Raw genomic sequence first — 19,936 nt, forward strand, 5'->3', positions numbered from 1 at the left:
ACCTCCATACTGTTCTCCATAGTGGCTGTATCAATTTACATTCCCACCAACAGTGCAAGAGGGTTCCCTTTTCTCCACACCCTCTGCAGCATTTATTGTTTGTACATTTTTTGATGATGGTCATTCTGACTGGTGTGAGGTGATACCTCATTGTAGTTTTGATTTGCATTTCTCTAATGATTAGTGATGTTTAGCATTACTGTAGCCCAAAGTAATCTCGAGAACAAAAAATGGAACTGTAGGGATCTGGCCCCCTGACTTCAGACTATAGTACAAAGGTACAGTAATCAAGACAGTATGGGACTGGCCCAAAAAGAGAAATATATATCAATGGAACAGGATAGAAATTCCAGTGAAAAACCCATGCACGTATCATCACCTTATCTTTGATAAATGAGGCAAGAATATAAAATCAAGAAAAGACAGCCCCTTCAATTAGTGGTGCTGGGAAAACTGGACAGCTACATGTAAAGGAATGAGATTAGAACACTCCCTAACACGATACACAAAAATAAACACAAAATGGATTAAAGACCTAAATGTAAGGCCAGACACTGTATAACTCTTAGAGTAATAGGCAGAACACTCTATGACATAAATCACATCAAGACCTTTTTAACCCACCTCCTAGAGAAATGGAAATAAAAACAAAAATAAGCAAATGGGACCTAATGAAACTTAAAAGCTTTTGCACAGCAAAGGAAAACATAAACAAGATGAAAAGACAACCCCCAGAATGGGAGAAACTATTTGCAAATGAAGCAACTGACAAAGGATTAATCTCCAAAATATATAAACAGCTCATGAAGCTCAATATCGAAAAAACAAACAACCCAATCCAAAAAGGGGCAGAAGACCTAAGCAGACCTTTCTCCAAAGAAGATATACAGATTGCCAAGAAACACGTGAAAGGATGGTCAACATCACTAATCATTAGAGAAATGCAAATCAAAACTACAATGAGGTACCACCTCACACCAGTCAGAATAGCCAGCATCAAAAAATCTACAAATAATAAATGCTGGAGAGGGTGTGGGGAAAAGGGAACCCTCTTGCACTGTTGGTGGGAATGTAAATTGATACAGCCACTATGGAGAACAGTACGGAGGTTCCTTAAAAAATTAAAAATAGGACTATGATACAACCCAGCAATCCCACTACTGGGCATATACCCTGAGAAAACCATAGTTCAAAAAAAGTGATGTGCCACATTGTTCATTGTAGCTTTATTTACAATAGCCAGAACACAGAAGCAACCTAAGTGTCCATCGACAGATGAATGGATGAAGAAGATGTCGCACATATATACAATGGAATATTACTCAGCTATAAAAAAAAAGTGAAATTGAGTTATTTGTAGTGAGGTGGATGGACCTGGAGTCTGTCATACAGAGTGAAGTAAGTCAGAAAGAGAAAAACCAATACTGTATGCTAACACATATATATGGAATCTTAAAGAAAAAAAGGTTTTGAAGAACCTAGGGGCAGGACAGGAATAAGGAGCAGACGTAGAGAATGGACTTGAGGACACAGGGAGGGGGAAGCATAAGCTGGGACAAAGTGAGAGAGTGGTAGTGTATATATGGACATATATACACTACCAAATGTAAAATAGATAGCTAGTGGGAAGCAGCCGCATAGCACAGGGAGATCAGCTCGGTGCTTTGTGTCCACCTAGAGGGGTGGGATAGGGAGTGTTGGAGGGAGACAAAAGAGAGAGGTGATATGGGGATATATGTATATGCATAGCTGATTCACTTTATTATGCAGCAGAAACTAACACACCATTGTAAAGCAATTATACTCCAATAAAGATGTTTAAAAAATAAATGTATCTATTGGTCAAGATTTTATTCTAAGTAGTATAATAAACGATGTTGGTGGGTGCAAATTCTTAGTAATATTAGTCTCCACTCTTAATGAGCTTAATATCTATTAGGAAAGATAAGACATGTACACCAACAACTGAAAAAATATATGTTGAAGATACTACAGATCTCTTTCAAATAATATCTTACATTTGAATATTTTTAGTTTGGCATACACATTTGCATAAAAGGAGGCAGATTTGTTTTAACAGTGAGTCTTCATGGAGGAGTGAAATTTTATCCAGGCCACAGAAAATGGCAGTTACATTCATTCCCATTTTATATATTACGTAAACTTTGCATAACCAAGTAAAATTTAACAATTTTAAAGGATTATAGATGTTATAGTTTGAAAAGGAGCCATGAGATTTGGAATCAGACCTAGATTTAATTTCTAAGTCTACTGATTACAACTGCATGTTTAAGGGTGAGTTATTTAATCTCCTGAAGTTTCAGTGTTGTTTCCCTAAAAATGAAGACACTAGCTCCCTCCTGGTCATGTTGTTGATGACTGCGATAACATATGTAAAGCACTGAGATGCATCAAGTGCTCAATAAATATTAGCTGTCTTTTTTAGCTGTGGTTGTTGTAGCTTAGATTGCTATGACACAATGCTGATTGAATCTATGATTTACCCAGTGTGGGCCCTGGGTCTGGCACACCAGTCCCAATAATAAAATTGTTCCTATATGAAAATATAATTTGGCTCTCAGTGATCTGTGTTTGATAATCCTTTCTGGTGTTGTTTCCAGGAACATGGTTTGATGAAAAACAAGGACTGTCTTATATGAGGGTGTGTGAATACATATATTCATATGTAAAAAAAAAATATATATATATATTTGTACTATTTTCAAGTACTTTAAGTAATACAGTCTAGTGTCTCACAAAGTGTTAAGAGAACAGGGTTCCTACCAGATGTGTTTGAATGACTGGCTATCAGTCATTTGTAATTAGCACACTGTATGTAAATTTATACAACTTAAGTACTTGAAAACAATTTATTCTTGTAAGTAGATTAAATTGTCCTTTTTACAATCCTGTTTACATTGGTAATTTACTTAACAGACCCTCATTTCATTGATGGTAAACTTTACTCCTGCTCAAGTTCAAATTCTCTCATTTTGGCTAAGTGCCACCTGAATTCATGAGGTTATATTGTACTAAGAAAAAAAAGGTGGAGTACCAAATTCCATCAATCAACTCCTGGCTGTCAGTGACTGGAAACTGACACACGCACAAGGACTCCTGACCAGATGGTAGACATCTGTGCTTTTCTCATCGGCAGGGCCAGGTCAACAGATAGGCCTCAAAGAGTCAGGGTCCCATAGGTGGAGGGCATCTCAGGGCTGTTAAAACATTTGGGTTATGAACACCAAAGAAGAAACTGACACCTTGGGATGCCTTGAACTATTTTTAAAAATTATGTCATAGAATTTAGGACAGGAGCCAAGCTTGATCTCCTTGAGAGTTCCTAAGCCTGGGTTAGTACCTGTATCTTCAGAACAGAGGGGAAGATACAAAGGAGCAATATTTCAGAAGGTCATTCTATTAGAAAGTGTCCTTGGAGGGAAACTGAGGGACTTTGGCTCTGACTTATTGTGGGAACACTGGCTACTTCACAAGTTAGGATATTAATTTCTCTGCAGAAAAGGAACAAAATATACTTTCTGCTTTCCCTACTTTCCAGGGACAGTTTGAGGGTCTCATGAGCTAAAGGATGTGAACATACTTCTTAAATCCAAAGAGAGTACAAGAAAGCATTTCACCACAATCCCCTTCACCTACTTAGATCCCAGTTACCCTTCATGACAAAATTAAGCATTTTGTCCTCCATGAAAACCACCCTGTTGTTGCCACCTGGGTTATGCTTTCCAAGTCTGTAGTGTTAGAACCTCTAAGATCTAACAGAGTCTTGCACTCTTCTTGACTCCACTCTGCAGTGGTAAGGAATTTGAGTACAGGAGCCATGTCTTCTCATCCTCTTTCACAGGAAGATGCTAAATAAAAATGTGTTAACTGATTCACAGCTCTGACATTTCCACTCATATTCACAGCCCACTAGGCTGCAGTACTTTTCCCTCAAATATCTGGCTGAAATCCTGTTAAAAGGACAAGCAGGATATTTCCATTCTGGGGCCTTGTCAGTAAGCATTAAACCCTGCCAATGCCCACGGATGAACCCCTGCCTCTTCTGTTCTGTGAAAGTAAAGGGAATCCATCAACAGCCTCTTGCACTCTGAGAAAGTCATCACTGAGCTTCAAATGCACTTGCAAATCTGACTGTCTCTTTACAGACTGTTGTTATCGAATTTTGATAAACAATAACGATAGCAAGGACGATAAGAGAGAGGTAGAGATTCCTTATCATTGTGGTGATAGAAAAAAAGCACTGGTCATGAAAATTTAGAGATTTGAAATAATTCTAACTCTGCTTTTAACTAGCTCTGTAACCTTGAAGTTATTTCACAAATCTGAGCCTCAGTTTCTTTTCTTCTGAAATGTTCATTTGGACAAGATCGTCTCCAGTGATCCTTCCTGTTCTACTACTTAATGATTCCCAGTGGAAAAGATCACAGGTAGAGTAAGTAAGAGGGTATGGAATGGCCAAAGAGGCAGACCAACTCTTATATTCTTTTCTGAAAACAAACAAATAAACAAAAAAAACCTCTGTAGTTATTTATATATTAGCAGAATTAAGCTAACCTTTTTTTCTTCCAGTTATATTGAGATATAATTGACATACAGCATTGTATAAGTTTAAGGTGTACAGCATAATGATTTGACTTAATACATCATGAAATGATTATCACAATAAGTTTAGTGAATATCCATCATCTCATATAGATATAAAATTAAAGAAATAGAAAAAAATATTTTTCCTTGTGATGAGAACTCTTAGCATTTACTCTCTTAACGTCTCTCATATATAATATACAGCAGTGTTGATTGCATTTATCATGTCGTACATTACATCCCAAGTACTTATTTATCTTATATAAGGAAGGTTGTAACTTTTGACTGTCTTCATCCAATTCCCCCTTCCCCGCAACATTGGTCTCTGGTAACCAAATGCCTGATCTCTTTTTTCTATTAGTTAGTTTGTTTGTTTTTGGAGCTTAATTGACCTACAACACTATGTTAGTGCCTGTTACACAACATAGTGATTAGGTATGTCTATACATTTCATAATGATCACCACAATAAATCTAGTTACAATATGTCACCATACAAAGATATATTACATAGTTGACTATATTCCCCACACTGTACATTTCATACTCATGACATTTATTTTGCACCTGAAAGTTTGTACCTCTTAATCTCCTATTTCTTTTCTCCCCCTTCCCCCTTCCCTCTGTCAACCATGGTTTGTTCTCTGTATCTTTAACTCTGTTTCTGTTTTGTTATGTTTGTTCATTTTTAAAAAATTCCACATATAAGTGAAATCATACAATATTTGCCTTTCTCTGTCTAACTTATTTCACTTAGCATGATAACCTCTAGGTCCATCCATGTTGTTACAAATGGTGAGATTTCATTCTTTTTTATGGCTGAGTAATATTCCATTGCATGTATATACTACTTCTTTTTCCATTTGTCTGTTGATGGTCACTTAGGTTGCTTCAATATTTTGGCTATTGTAAATAATGCTGCAATGAACATAGGGTTGCATATACCTTTTCAAGTTATTTTTTTCATTTTCTTCAGATAAATTCCCCAGAGTAGAATTTCTGGATCATATGGTAGTTCTAGTATTAATTTTTTGAGGAACCTCCATACTGCTATCCATAGTGGTTGCAACAATTTACATTCCCACCAACAGTGCACGAGGGTTCTCTTTTCCACATCCTGGCCAACACTTGTTATTTGTTGTCTTTTTGATAAAAGTCATTCTGACAGCTCTGAGGTGATACCATGTTGTGGTTTTGATTTGCATTTCCCTGATGATTAGTGATGCTGAGAACATTTTCAATGTGCTTGTTAGCCATCTGCATGTTTTCTTTGAAAAAATGTCTAATCAGATCCTCTCCCATTTTTTAATCAGGTTGTTTGTTTTTTTGACGTTAAGTTGTATGAGTTCTTTGTATTAACCTCTGATCAGATATATTGTTTGCAATATCTTCTCCCATTTAAGAGGTGGCTTTTTCCTTTTGTTGGTAATTTCCTTTGCTGTGCAAAAGCTTTTTATTCTGATGTAGTTTCATTTGTTTATTTTTGCTTTTGTTTCCCTTTCCTGAGCAGACTTATCCAAAAAAAATATTACTAAAACCAGTGTCCAAGAGCTTACTGCCTATGTTTTCTTCTAGAAGTTTTACATTTAAGTCATTAATCCATTTTGGATTTATTTTTGTTCATGGTGTGGAGAGTAGTCGAGGTTGATTTTTTTGCATGTAGCTATCCAGTTTTCCCGATACCATTTATTGAAGAGGCTGTCTTTTCCTCATTTTCCTATTTTGCCTCCTTGGTCATAGATTAGTTGACCATATAACTGTGGGTTCATTTCTGGGCTATCTATTCTGTTCCATTGATCTGTGTGTCTGTTTTTTTTTATGTGTGTCTGTACCATATTGTTTCAATTGCTGTAGCTTTTTTTTTTTTTTTAATTTGAAATCAGGGAGTGTTCTATTTCCAGGTTTGTTCTTCTTTCTTAAGATTGTTTCAGCTATTTGGGATCTTTTGTGTTTTCATACAAATTTTAGAATTATTTATTCTAGTCTTGTGAAAAATGTCATTGGTATTTTGATAGAGATTACATTCAATCTGTAGAATGCCTTGGGTAATATGATCATTTTAACAATATTAATTCTTTCAATCCATGAACATGATATATCATTCCATCTGTTTGTGTTGTCTTCAATTTCTTTCATCTGTGTCTTATAGTTTTCTGAGTGCAGGTTTTTTACCTTCTTTGATTGATTCCTAGGTATTTTATTCTTTGTGATGCAATTGTAAATGGGATTGTTTTCTTAATATTTCTTTCGGATAGTTCATTGTCAGTGTATAGAAATGCAACAGTTTTCTATATATTAATATTGTATCCTGCAACTTTACCAAATTCATTGATGAGTTCTAGTAACTTTTTGATAGCATCTTTAGGATTTTCTATGTATAGTATTTTGTTATCTGCAAATAGTGACAGTTTTATTTCTTCCTTTCCAATTTGGATTCGTTTTATTTCTTTATCTTGTTTGATTACTGTGACCAGCACTTTCAATAATAAGTTGAATAAAAGTGGCAAGAGTGGGCATCCTTGTCTTGTTCTTGATCTTAGAGGAAATATTTTCAGCTTTTCAACATTGTGTGTGATGTTAGCTGTGAGCTTGTCACATAAGGTCTTTATTATGCTGAGGAATATTCACACTATACCCACTTTGTCAAGAGTTGTTATCAAAATGGATGTTGAATTTGGTCAAAATATTTTTTTGCTTCTATTGAGATGATCATATGATTTTTATTCTTTCATTTGTTAATGTGGTATATCACACTGATAGATTTGCAGATATTGAGACATCATTGCATCCCTGGGATAAATCCCACTTGACCATGGGGTAAGATCCTTTGAATGTATTATTGAACTTGATTTGCTAATATTTTGTTCAGGAATTTTGCACCTATGTTCATCAGTGATATTGGGTATTGGTTATTGGGTGTTACGATATTTCCTTTTTTTGTGATATCTTTGGTTTTGGTATCAGGGTGATGCTGGCCTTGTAGAATGAGATTGGAAGTGAGTGTTCCTTCTGCAATATTTTGGGGATAGTTTGAGAAAGATAGGTGTTAACTCTTCTCTAAATGTTTGATAGAAATGTAAAGCCATTTGGTCCTAGACTTTTGTTTGTTGGGAGTTTTAAAATTATGGATTAAATTTCAGACTGGTAATTGGTTTGTTCATATTTTAAATTTATTTTTATTTATTTATTTTTGGCTGCATTGGGTCTTCATTGCTGCACAGGCTTTCTCTAGTTGTGGCGAGCAGGGGCTACTCTTTGGTGCACGGGCTTCTCATTGAGGTGGCTTCTCTTGTTGTGGAGCATGGGCTCTAGGCACGCAGGCTTCAGTAGTTGTGGCTCGTGGGCTCCAGAGCACAGGCTCAGTAGCTGTGGTGCACGGGCCTAGTTGCTCCACGGCACGTGGGATCTTCCCAGACCAGGGCCCGAACCTGTGTCCCCCGCATTGGCAGGCAGACTCCCAACCACTGCACCACCAGGGAAGCCCTCATATTTTATATTTAATCCATATTCAGTCTTGGGAAATTGTACATTTCTGGGAATTTTTCCATTTTTTCTACTTGTCCATTTGATTAGTGTATAGATGTTTATAATAATCTCTGATGATCCTTTGCATTTCTGTGGTGTCAGTTTACTTTTTCTTCTCTGATTTTGTTGGTTGGGGTCCTTTCTCTTTTTTTCTTGATGAGCCTCGCTAAAGATTTATTAATTTTATTTATTTTCCTGAAGAACCAGGTCTTAGTCTCATTCTTTTATGTATTGATTTTCTAGGCTTATTTCATTTACTTCTGCTCAGACTTTATGATTTCTTTCCTTCTAATAACTTTGGGTTTCGTTTGTTCTACTTTCACTAGTTGTTTTAGGTGTAAGGTTAGGTTGTTTATTTGAGATTTTTCTTGTTTCTTGAGGCAGGAATGTATTGTTATAAACTTCCCTCTTAGAACTGCTTTTGCTGCATCCTATAGGTTTTGGATAATTGTGCTATTTTTTTTTTTCCAAATGTAAGTGTGAACTCTTAATTTTTTTTTTCTTTTTAACATCTTTATTAGAGTATAATTGCTTTACAATGGTGTGTTAGTTTCTGCTGTATAACAAAGTGAATCAGCTACATATACATATATCCCCATATCTCCTCCCTCTTGCGTATTCCTCCCATGCTCCATATCCCACTCCTCTAAGTGGACACAAAGCACCAAGCTGATCACCCTGTGCTATGTGGCTGCTTCCCACTAGCTATCTATTTTACATTTGGTAGTGTAAATGCCACTCTTTCACTTTGTCCTAGCTTAACCTTCCCCCTGCCCGTGTCCTCAAGTCCATTCTCTACATCAGTCTCTTTATTCCTGTTTTTCCCCTAGGTTCTTCAGAAACATTTTTTTTTTCTTTTTTAGATTCCATATATATGTGTTAGCATATGGTATTTGTTTTTCTCTTTCTGACTTACTTCACTCTGTATGACAGTCTCTAGGTCCATCCACTTCACTTCAAATAACTCAATTTCACTTCTTTTTATGCCTGAGTAATATTCCATTGTATATATGTGCCACATCATCTTTATCCATTCATCTGTCGATGGACGCTTAGGTTGCTTCCATGTCCTGGCTACTGTAAATAAAGCTACAATGAACAATGTGGTACATCACTCTTTTTGAATTAAGGTTTTCTCAGGGTATATGCCCAGTAGTGGGATTGCTGAGTTGTATGGTAGTCCTATTTTTAGTTTTTTAAGGAACCTCCATACTGTTCTCCATAGTGGCTGTATCAATTTACATTCCCACCCACAGTGCAAGAGGGTTCCCTTTTCTCCACACCCTCCCCGGTATTTATTGTTTGTAGATTTTTTGATGCTGGCCATTCTGACTGGTGTGAGGTGATATCTCATTGTAGTTTTGATTTGCATTTCTCTAATGATTAGTCATGTTGACCATCCTTTCATGTGATTCTTGGCAATCTGTATATCTTCTTTGGAGAAATGTCTGTTTAGGTCTTCTGCCCCTTTTTGGATAGGGTTGTTTGTTTTTTTGATATTGAGCTGCATGAGCTCTTTTTATATTTTGGAGATTAATTCTTTGTCAGTTGCTTCATTTGCAAATATTTTCTCCCATTCCAAGGGTTGTCTTTTCATCTTGTTTATGTTTTCCTTTGCTGTGCAAAAGCTTTCAAGTTTCATTAGGTCCCATTTGTTTATTTTTGTTTTTATATCCATTTCTCTAGGAGGTGGGTGAAAAAGGATCTTGCTGTGATTCATGCCATAGAGTGTTCTGCCTGTGATTTCCTCTAAGAGTTTTTTAGTGTCTGGCCTTACATTTAGGTCTTACATCCATTTTGAGTTTATTTTTGTGTATGGTGTTAGGGAGTGTTCTAATTTCATTCTTTTACGTGTAACTGTCCAGTTTTCCCAGCACCATTTATTGAAGAGGCTGTCTTTTCTCCATTGTATATTCTTGTCTAATTTATCAAACATAAGGCGTCCATACGTCTGTGGGTTTACTCCTGGGTTTCTATCCTGTTCTATTGACCTATATTTCTGTTTTTGGGCCAGTCTCATACTGTCTTGATTACTGTAGCTTTGTAGTATAGTCAGAAGTCAGGGAACCTGATTCCTCCAGCTCCGTTTTTCTTTCTCAAGATTGCTTTCGCTTTTCAGTGTCTTTTGGGTTTCCATGCAAATTGTGAAATTTTTTGTTCTAGCTCTGTGAAAAATGACATTAATAGTTTGATAGGTATTGCACTGAATCTGTAGATTGCTTTGGGTAGTATAGTAATTTTCACAATGTTGATTTTTCCAATCCAAAAACATGGTATATCTCTCCATGTGTTTGTATCATCTTTAATTTCTTTCATCAGTGTCTTATAGTTTTCTGCATACAGGTCTTTTGTTTCCTTAGGTAGGTTTATTCCTAGGTATTTTATTCTGTTTGCTGCAATGATAAATGAGAGTGTTTCCTTAATTTCTCTTTCAGATTTTTCATCATTAGTGTATAGGAATGCAAGAGTTTTGTGCATTAATTTTGTATACTGCTACTTTACCAAATTCATTGATTAGCTCTAGTAGTTTTCTGGTAACATCATTAGGATTCTCTATGTATAGTATCGTGTCATCTGTAAACAGTGACAATTTTACTTTTTATTTTCTGATTTGGATTCCTTTTATTTCTTTTGCTTCTCTGATTGCTGTGGCTAAAGCTTCCAAAACTATGTTGAATAATAGTGGTGAGAGTGGGCAGCCTTGTCTTCTTCCTGATCTTAGTGGAAATGGTTCCAGTTTTTCACCATTGAGAATGATGTTGGCTGTGGGTTTGTCATATATGGCCTTTATTATGTTGAGAAAATTCCCTCTATGCCTACTTTCTGAATGGTTTTTACCATAAATTGGTGTTGAATTTTGTTGAAAGATTTTTCTGCATATTGAGATAATCATACAGTTTTTCTCTTTCAATTTGTTAATGTGGTTTATCACATTGATTGATTTGTGTATATTGAAGAATCCCTGCATTCCTGCGATAAACCCCACTTCATCAGGGTGTATGAAATGTTTAATGTGCTGTTGGATTCTGTTTTCTAGTATATTTTGGAGGATTTTTGAATCTAGGTTCATCAGTGGTATGGGCCTGTAGTTTTCTTTTTTTGTGACATCTCTGTCTGGTTTTGGTATCAGGGTGACGGTGGCCTCGTAGAATGAGTTTGGGATTGTTCTTCCTTCTGCTATATTTTGCAACAGTTTGAGAAGTGTAGGTGTTAGCTCTTCTCTCAATGTTTGATAGAATTTGCCTGTGAAGCTATCTGGTCCTGGGCTTTTGTTTGTTGGAAGGTTTTTAATCAAAGTTTCAGATTCAGTGCTTATGATTGGTCTGTTTATATTTTCTATTTCTCCTGGTTCAGTCTTGGAAGGTTGTGCTTTTCTAAGACTGTGTCTATTTCTTCCAGGTTGTCCATTTTATTGGCATATAGTTGCTTGTACTAATCTCTCATGATCCTTTGTATTTCTGCAGTTTCAGTTGCTACTTCATTTCTAATTCTATTGATTTGAGTCTTCACCCTTTTTTTCTTGATGAGCCTGGCTAATGGCTTATCAATTTTGTTTATCTTCTCAATGAACCAGCTTTTAGTTTTATTGATCTTTGTTATCATTTCCTTCATTTCTTTCTCATTTACCTCTGATCTGATCTTTATAATTTCTTTCATTCTGCTTAATTGGGTTTTTTTTTGTTGTTCTTTCTCTATTTCCTTAAGTGTAAGTTTAGGTTGTTTATTTGAGATGTATCTTGTTTCTTGAGGTAGGATTGTATTGCTATAAACTTCCCTCTTAGAACTGCTTTTGTTGTATCCCATAGGATTTGGGCCATCGTGTTTTCATTGTCATTTGTTTCTTGGTATTTTTTGACTTCCTCTTTGATTTCTTCAGTGATCTCTTGGTTATTTAGTAGTGTATTGTTTAGCCTCCATGTGTTTTTCTTTTTTACAATTTTTTTTCCTGTAATTGATATCTAGTCTCATAGTGTTGTTGTTGGAAAAGATACTTGATATGATTTCAATTTTCTTAAATTTACCAAGGCTTGATTAGTGACCCAAGATTTGATCTATCCTGGAGAATATTCCATGAACACTTTAGAAGAAAATGTATTCTGTTGTTTTTGGATGGAATGTCCTATAAATACCAATTAAGTCCATCTTGTTTAATGTATCATTTAAAGCTTGTGTTTCCTTATTCATTTGCATTTTGGATGATCTGTCCATTGGTGAAAGTGAGGTGTTAAAATCCCCTACTATGATTCTTTTACTGTCAGTTTCCCATTTTATGGCTGTTAGTATTTGCCTTATGTATTGAGGTGCTCCTATGTTGGGTGCATAAATATTTACAATTGTTATATCTTCTTGGATTGATCCCTTGATCATTATGTAGTGTCATTCTTTGTCTCTTGTAATAGTCTTTAGTTTAAAGTCTATTTTTTCTTATGAGAGAATTGCTACTCCAGCTTTCTTTTGATTTCCACTTACAAGGAATATCTTTTTCCGTGTCCTCACTTTCAGTCTGTATGTGTTCCTAGGTTTGAAGTGGGTCTCTTGTAGACAGTTTATATGGGTCTTGTTTTTGTATCCATTCAGCCAGTCTATGTCTTTTGGTTGGAGCATTTAATCCATTTACATTTAAGGTAGTTATAAATATGTATGTTCCTATTACCATTTTCTTAATTGTTTATAGTTTGTTATTGTAGGTCTTTTCTTTCCCTTTTGTTTCCTGCCTAGAGAAGTTCCTTTAGCATTTGTTGTAAAGCTGGTTTGGTGGTGCTGAATTCTCTTAGCTTTTGCTTGTCTGTAAAGGTTTTAATTTCTCCATCAAATCTGAATGAGATCCTTGCTGTGTAGAGTAATCTTGGTTGCAACTTTTTCCCTTTCATCACCTTAAATATGCCCTGCCACCTCCTCTGGCTTGCAGAGTTTCTGCTGAAAGATCTGCTGTTAACCTTAAGGGGATTTCCTTGTATGTTATTTGTTGCTTTTCCCTTGTTGTTTTTAATATTTTTTTCTTTTTATTTAATTTTTGATAGTGTGATTAATATATCTTGGCATGTTTCTCCTTGGATTTATCCTGTATGGGGCTCTCTGCACTTCCTGGACTTGACTCACTATTTCCTTTCCCATATTAGGGAAGTTTTCAACTATAATCTCTTCAAATTTTTTCTCAGTCCTTTTTTTATTCTCTGGTTCTTCTTGGACCCATATAATTTGAATGTTGTTGTGTTTAATGTTGTCCCAGAGGCCCTGAGGTTGTCCTCAATTCTTTTCATTCTTTTTTCTTTATTCTGCACTGCCATTGTTATTTCCACTATTTTATCTTACAGGTCACTTATCCGTTCTTCTGCCTCAGTAATTGTGCTATTGATTCCCTCTGGAGAATTTTTAATTTCATTTATTGTGTTGTTCATCATTGTTTGTTTGCTCACTAGTCCTTCTAAGTCCTTGTCAAACATTTCTTATATTTTCTCCATTCTATTTCCAAGACTTTGGATCATCTTTACTATCGTTACTCTGAATTCTTTTTCAGGTAGACTGTTTCCTCTTCATTTGTTTGCTCTGGTGGGTGTTTACCTTGCTCCCTCATCTGCTGTGTATTTCTCTGTCTTCTCATTTTGCTTAATATTTGTGGTTGGGGTCTCCTTTTTGCAGGCTGCAGGTTCATAGTTCCCGTTGGTTTTGGTGTCTGCTCCCAGTGGGTAAGGTTGGTTCAGTGGGTTGTGTAGGCTTCCTGGTGGAGGGGACTGGTGCCTGTGTTCTGGTGGATGAGGGTGGATCTTGTCTTTCTGGTGGGCAGGACCACGTCCAGTGGTGTGTTTTGGGGTGTCTGTGACCTTATTATGATTTTAGGCAGGCTCTCTGCTAATGGGTGGGTTTGTGTTCCTGCCTCGTTAGTTGTTTGGCATAGGGTGTCCAGCACTGTAGCTTGCTAGTCACTGAATGGAGCTTGGTCTTAGAGTTGAGATGGAGATATCTGGGAGAGCTTTCACCATTTGATATTATGTGAGGTCAGGAGGTCTCTGATGGAGCAATGTCCTGAAGTTTATTCTCCCATCACAGAGGCTCAGGCCCGACACCCAGCCAGAGCACCAAGACCCTGTCAGCCATAAGGCTCAGAAGAAAAGGGACGAAAAGAAAGAAAGGAAGAAAGAAAGGAAGAAAGAAAAAATAAAATAAAATAAGGTTATTAAAATAAAAAAATATTAAGAATAAAAAAGTAATAGAAAAAAAGAAAGAAGAGAGCAACGAAACCAATAACAAATCCACCAGTGTAAAAAGCACTCAAAAAAATACTAAAAACACCCAAAACAAAACAAGAAATAAACAGACAGAGAGAACCCTAGGAGAAATGGCAAAACGAAGCTATACCAAGAAAATCACACAAGGAAGCACACGCATACACACTCATAAAACGGGAAAAAGGAAAAAATATATATACATACATATAAAAAATAAAGGAAGAGAACAACCAAAACAATAAACAAATCTACCAATGATAATAACCTCTAAATGCTAAACTAAGATAAACATAAAACTAGAAACAAATTAGATGCAGAAAGCAAACCCCAAATCTACAGTTGCTCCCAAAGTCCACTGCCTCAATTTTTGGGAAGATTCGTTGCCTACTCAGATATTCCAGAGATGCAGGGTACATCAAATTGATTGAGGAGATTTAATCTGCTACCCCTGAGGCGGCTGGGAGAAATTTCCCTTTCTCTTCTTTGTTTGCACAGCTCCTGGTGTTCAGCTTTGGATTTGGCCCTGTCTCTACTTGTTGGTCACCTGAGGGCGTCTGTTCCTCACCCAGACAGGATAGGGTTAAAGTAGCAGCTGATTAGTGGACTCTGGCTCACTCAGGCCTCGGGGAGGGAAGGGTATGGAATGCGGGGCAAGCCTGTGGCGGCAGAGGTCAGCATGACGTTGCAACAGTCTGAGGCACGCTGTGTTCTCCTGGGGTAGTTGTCCCTGGATTGCAGGACCCTGGCAGTGGTGGGCTGCAGAGTCTCCCAGGGGCGTGTGGATAGTGACCTGCACTTGCCACAGCCTTCTTGGTGGCTGCAGCAGCAGCCTTAGTATTTCATGCCCATCTCTGGGGTCCGCACTGATAGCCGTGGCTTGTGCTCATCTCTGGATCTCGTTTAGGAAGTGGTCTGAATCCCCTCTCCTTCTGCACCCTGCAACAATTGTCTCTTGACTCTTAGGCAGGTCCAGAGTTTTTCCCAGACTCCCTCCCAGCTAGCTGTGGTGCACGAGCCCCCTCAGGCTGTCTTCATACAGCCAACCTCAGTCCTCTCCCTGGGGTCTGACCTCCAAAGCCTGAGTTTCACCTTCCAGCCCCCACCCACCCTGGTGGGTGAGCAGACAAGCCTCTCAGGCTGGTGAGTGCTGGTTAGCACTGATCCACTGTGTGGGAATCTCTCCGCTTTTCCCTCTGCACCCGTGTTGCTGTGCTCTCCTTCATGGTTCCAAAGCTTCCCCCCCGGCCCACCCCCCACCCCCGTCTCTGCCAGTAAAGGGGCTTCCTAGTGTGTGGAAACTTTTCCTCCTTCACAGCTCCCTCCCAGAGGTCCAGGTCCCATCCCTATTCTTTTGTGTCTGTTTCTCCTTTTTCCTTTTGCCCTACCCAGGTACATGGTGAGTTTCTTGCCTTTTGGGAAGTCTGAGGTCATCTGTCAGCATTCAGTAGGTGTTCTGTAGGAGTTGTTCCACATGTAGATGTAGTTTTGATGTATTTGTGGGGAGGAAGGTGATCTCTACGTCTTACTCCTCCACCATCTTGAAGGTGCCTCGATCATTGTGCTTTCATTTTCATTTGTCTCAAGGTATTTTTTGATTTCCCCTTTGATTTCTTCAGTGATCCACTGGTTGTTTAGAAGCATATTGTTTAACCTCCATGTGTTTGTGTTTTTTGCAGTTTTTTTTTTCTTGCAGTTAATTTCTAACCTCATTTTGTTGTGGTCAGAAAAAATGTTTGATATCATTTTAATTTTCTTAAATTTACTGAGACTTGTTTTGAGGCCTAACAGGTGATCTATTCAGGAGAATTTTCCATGTGCACTTGGAAAGAATGTATATTCTGCTGCTTTTGAATAGACAGTTCTATATATATATATTTAATTATTCTATCTGGTTTAATGTGTCAAATAAGGCCAGTGTTGTTAATGATTTTCTGTCTGGATGATCTGTCCATTGATGTAAGTGGGGCTTTAATGTCCCCTATTGTTATTGTATTATTATCAATTTCTCCTGTATGTTTGCTAATATTGCTCCTATATTAGGCCTATGTACATTAATGAATGTTATATCCTCTTCTTGTATTGTTCCCTTTATCTTTATATAATGCCCTTCTTTGTCTTTTGTTATAGACTTTGTTTTACTTTGAGTCTACTTTGTTATGAATATACCTACTCCAGCTTTCCTTTCATTTTCATTTGTATGAAATATCTTTTTCTATCCCCTCACTTTCAGTCTGTGTGTGTATTTAGTTCTGGAGTGAGTCTCTTGTAGGAAGCATACAATGGGTCTCTTTTTTTTTTTTTTAAGTGGGTCTTACTTTTGTATCCATTCAGACACTCTATGGCTTTTCATTGGAGCATTTAGTCCATTTACACTTGAAGTAATGATTGATAGCTGTGTACTTATTGCCATTTTAATTGTTCTTGCAGTTCCTTTTGTTTCTTTCTTCTTTTGTTCTCTTCCGTTGTGATTTGATGGCTATCTATAGTGTTATGTTTGGATTTTTTTCTCTTTTCTGTGTGTGTATCTGCTATAGATTTTGGTGTGAAGTTACATATAAAAATCTATATACATGTGATTATTTTAAGTTGCTCACCTCTTAAATTCAAACACATTATAACAACCTTGTAATTTTTTTCTTTTTTTACATTTCTTCTTTTTCATTGGAGTATATTGATGTACAATATTATATAAGTTACAGGTGTATAATATTGTTATTTACAATTTCAAAGGTCATACTCCATTTATAGTTGTTATAAAATATTGGCTATATTTCCTGTGTTGTACAATATATCCTTGTTGCTTAGTTGCTTTTTTTTTTAATTGAAGTATAGTTGATTTACACTGTTGTGTTCATGTCTGCTGTACAATAAGGTGGCTGAGTTACATATATATATATGTCTATATTCTTTTTTATGTTCTTTTCCATTATGGTTTATCTCAGGATATTGAATAAAGTGCCCAGACCTTGTTGATCCATCCTATGTATACTAGTTTGCATCTGTTAGTCTGAAACTGCAAATCCTTCCCTCCCTCACACCCCTTTGACAACCACAAGTCTTCTCTATTCCTGTGAGTATTTTTTTGTTTTGTAGATATGTTCATGTTTGTTGTATTTTAGATTCCACATATAAGTGATATCATTTGGTATTTGCCTTTCTCTGTATGCCTTACTTCACTTAGTATGATAATGTCTAGGTACATCCATGTTGCTGCAAATGACGTTATTTCATTCTTTTTTATGGCTGAGTAATATTCCATTGTATATATGTACCACATCTTCTTTATCCATTCCTCTGTTGTTGGATATTTAGATTGTTTACATGTCTTGGCTATTGTAAATAGTGCTGCTATTAACATAGGGGTACATGTATCTTTTTGAAGTGTAGTTTTCTCTGAGTATATGCCCAGGAGTGGGATTGCTGGATCATATGGCAACTCTATTTTCAGTTTTCCGAGGAACACCCATACTGTTTTCCATAATGGCTGCACCAATTTATATTCCCACCAACAGTGTAAGAGGGTTCTTTTTCTCCACACCCTCTCCAATATTTGTTATTTGTATAGTTTTTAATGATGGCCATTCTGGCTGGCATGAGTTGGTACCTCATTGCAGTTCTGATTTGCATTTCTCTAATAACTAGCAGTGATGAGCATCTTTTCATGTGCCTGTTGGCCATCTGTATGTCTTCTTTGGAGAAATGTCTATTTAGGTGTTCAGCCTGTTTTTTGATAGGATTTTTTATTTTTTTGTTATTGAGTTGTATGAACTGTTTGTATATTTTTGAAATAAAGCCCTTGTCAGTAGCATAATTTGCAAATATTTTCTCCTATTCTGTAGATTGTCTTTCCATTTTGTTTATAAGTTTGAGTATGCCTCATTTGTTTATTTTTGCTTTTATTTTTATTGCCTTGGGAGACTGACCTAATAAAACAATGGTAGGATTTATGTCAGAAAATGTTTTGCCTATGTTCCCTTCTAGGAGTTTTATGGTGTTGTGTCTTATATTTAAGTCTTTAAGCCATTTTGAGTTTATTTTTGTGTATGGTGTGAGGGTGTGTTCTAACTTCACTGATTTATTGTACATGCAGTTGTCTAATTTTTCCAACACTACTTGCTGAAGAGACGGTCTTTTCCCTATTTTATGTTCTTGCCTCCTTTTTCAAAGATTAATTGTCCATAGGTGTATGGGTTTATTTCTGGGCTCTCTATTCTGTCCCATTGATCCATATGTCTGTTTTGTGCCAATATCACACTGTTCTGATTACGGTAGCTTTGTAGTATTGTCTGACGTCTGGAAAGATTATGCCTCCTGCTTTTGTCTTTTTCCTCAGGACTGCTTTGGAAATTCTGGGTCTTTTATGGTTCCATTTAAATTTTAGGATTATTTGTTCTAGTTCTGTAAAAAATGTCATGGGTAATTTGATAAGGATCACATTAAATCTGTAGATTGCTTTGGGTAGTATGGTCATCTTAACAATATTAATTCTTCCAATCCAAGAGCATAGGATATCTTTCTTTTCTTTGAGCCATCTTCAACTTCCTTTATAAATGTTTTGTAGTTTTCAGCAGATAAGTCTTTCACCTCCTTGGTGAGGTTTATTCCTAAGTATTTAATTTTATTTTTGGTGTGATTTTAAAAGGGACTGTTTGTTTACATTCCCTTTCTGATATTTCATTGTTAATGTAAAGAAGTGCAACCGATTTCTGTATGTTAATTTTGTATCTTGCTACCTTGCTGAATTTGTTGATCAGTTCTAGTAGTTTGTGTGATGTCTTTAGGGTTTTCTATATATAATATAATGCCATCTGCATATAATGACAATTTTCTCTCCTCCTTACCAATCTGAATACCTTTTATTTCTTTTTCTTGTCTGATTGTTGTGGTTAAGACTTCCAATACTATGTTGAATAGAAGAGGTGAGATCAGGCATCCTTGTCTTGTTCCAGATTTTAGCCAAAAGGCTTTCAGCTTTTCACCATTCAGTATTATATTGGTTGTGCATTTGTCATAAATAGCTTTTACTATGTTGAGATATGTTCCCTCTATACCCGCTTTGGTAAGAGTTTTTATCATGAATGGATGTTGAATTTTATTGAATGCTTTTCTGCATCTATTGAGATGATCATGTGGTTTTTGTATTTTCTTTTTTTGATGTGGTGTATTGCATTGATTGATTTGCGTATGTTGAACCATCCTTGTGACCCTGGGATGAATCCAACTTGGTTATGGTGCATGATCTTTTTTGTGAATTGTTGGATTCAGTTTGCTAATATTTTGTTGAGAATTTTTGTATGTGTACTCATCAAAGATATTGGCCTGTAATTTTCTTTTGTGGTAATGTCTTTGTCTGGTTTTGGTATCAGCGTGATGGTGGCATCATAGAATGTCTCCAGGAGTGTTCCTTCCTCTTCAATCTTTTGGAGGAGTTTGAGAAGGATAGGTATAAATTCTTCCTTATACGTTTGGTAGAATTCATCTGTGAAGCAATCTGGCCCTGGACTTCTGTTTGTAGGGAGTTTTGGGTTTTGTTTTTAGAGATTCTATTTCACTTCTAATGATCAGTCTGTTCAAGTTATC

Source organism: Balaenoptera musculus, chromosome 14, assembly GCF_009873245.2.
Source record: "Balaenoptera musculus isolate JJ_BM4_2016_0621 chromosome 14, mBalMus1.pri.v3, whole genome shotgun sequence".
Lineage (NCBI taxonomy): Eukaryota > Metazoa > Chordata > Mammalia > Artiodactyla > Balaenopteridae > Balaenoptera > Balaenoptera musculus.